Source organism: Meles meles, unplaced genomic scaffold, assembly GCF_922984935.1.
Source record: "Meles meles unplaced genomic scaffold, mMelMel3.1 paternal haplotype, whole genome shotgun sequence".
Classification (NCBI taxonomy): domain Eukaryota; kingdom Metazoa; phylum Chordata; class Mammalia; order Carnivora; family Mustelidae; genus Meles; species Meles meles.
In genome coordinates, this window is record NW_025721142.1 from 112,475 (window position 1) to 114,730 (window position 2,256).

Sequence of the window (2,256 nt, forward strand, 5' to 3'; positions counted from 1 at the left end):
ACTTCTCAAGAATGCTGTCCAAATTCATTTGTCTGACGTCCAAAACCCTCTGTAACTCTTTCCCTTTCCCCTCTGTTCTGGTCTGAGGAGTCTGCCATTTCACCAGATATGATCACAGCTCGCTCCTACTCCATCCACTCCATTCTTAGCACCTAGGATGCTGTCCTGTGTTCTGTCCTCGATGTGAAAGGTCCCTTCCCTTCAACTTCTAGATTTATGTTTCATCTCTAGCGTGACCAAACAAACTCAGAGACCACCTCTAACAGCTTTTTTGTTAGCCCTAGGCATCTTTAGTACAGAGCCTGTATCTTCAACTACTTTATATGCTTCCCCTAGTATTTCATAAATAGTAAATGCTCAAAAGATTTATTTTGATTATTTATTTTGATTAGATTTAGAAGCTGGCCTATTGCCTTGTTTATGATTCTCCATCCAACTTGCCCAAAACCAATGAAAGAAAAAAGAACCCAAAGAAAATACTGGAGGCTAGGCTAAGTACCCTGCCTCCAAGGTTCAAACAAAGTTCTGTGAATAGAATTCAGGCTCTTCTGTCTCTGTTCAAATAATGCATGTCTCCTAAGACTGGGAAATCTGTCCTTAGGGAGAGGTACCAGCCCAGATGGAGATGTGGAGGAATGACTCTTGCCATAGGAAATTTTCTAACTTCCAGTTTGAAAAAATTCTTTTAGGGGGATTTTATGATATACATGCGTGTCCCTCACCATAACCAACAACTGGTCCTTGTTTATGTGGGAGAGGCAATTAGCATAGACCTGGATGGTTTCCCTAAGATTTTGCAAATTCTGTGTTTCTGACCCTTAGAAGAATAAGTCATGATTTTACCTGGCTGAAATTTCTTTAGCCAAATTACCTTTTAAAAAATACTAAAAATGCAGTTCTTCTTTCCAGCCACAGATTTTTATTTTTTCAAATATTCATAGTATAAAAACATAATTCTTAAAACCCTGGTATGAGTTTCCAGATAGATTTATTTTTCTAAGATCTTACTCATTTTAGAGCAAGCGAGCACACAAGTGGGGTGGGGTCAAGAGAGAGAGAGACAGAATCTGAAGCAGATTCTTCACTGAGTGGGGGCTTGATCCCACAACTGCGAGATCATGACTTGAGCTGAAACCAAGAGATGTTCAACTGACTGAACCACCCAGGCACCCCAGATACATTACTTTCTTAATTATGCTAACTGGGATTGATGAAGTCTTAATATATTTTGCTGTGAAGAATTGGCTAATCCTAAGAATAGATTGCATATTCTAGAAAATGATGGACCCAGGGACTGAACCAAAGTATGCTAGCTTGGAGGGTATAAATGCAAGTCTTCAGGAAAGAAAAAAAAGAGACGCACACCCATCTTTGTCTTCTAGTGTGATTCAGTCCCAAAGCCTGCTTCTAATAGTATGCCAACTAGGCTGAAACCAAAGTGTCAACAGGGCAACATTTCCTCTGACAGCTAGAGGGGAGAATCTGTCCATGCCTTCTAGCTTCTGGTGACTGTGGCTACCTCATTCCAAACTTTCTCCTTGGTCACACTGCCTTGTCAGATCTCTTGCTTCTCTAAGGACATGTGTGATTGCATTTTTAGGCTCTTCCAGATAACCCAGTGCAATCTCTTGTCTTGATATTCTTAATAAATTTGCAATGCTCTTTTCTTTTCTGTCTTACAAGGGAATACACATTCTAGGGATTAGAACATAGATGTATTTTGTGAGCCATTATTCAGCCTACCAGAATGATGATTATTCTGCATATATAAAAAACTTAAAGTTTTAAACTATAAAACACCAAAAATATTAGTGTCTATACCATATGGTCAACAATGATTATCCTTGGGAGTGGGTCGACCAAGAATTTTCACTTTCACTACCACACGTGCTGCTTTTTCTCCCCCTAATATTACTGTGCTTTTGAGACTGTTCACTCTTCTATAAAGAACGTGTAACTGATATGTTTGTATTGAGGGATAAAAAGATAAGGATTAAAGTGAAAAATTCCAGCCCTATGAAAGCAAAATGATGCCCTAATTGGGTATCTTTCTCCTTCATTTCATGGCACTTCTTTCCTGCACGCCTCTCCCTCGTCCTTGTGTAGCTGCTCTTTCACTCATCTGAGCAATATAGATTGAAAACACACTTGAGGCAATGTAATCCAAACTTGGATTTGCTTGGCTTCAAAGTCCCTGCTGTTCCCTCTGTTGCAGGAGGTTTCTCTGAATTTCTCACTTCAAAGACCAAAGAAAGA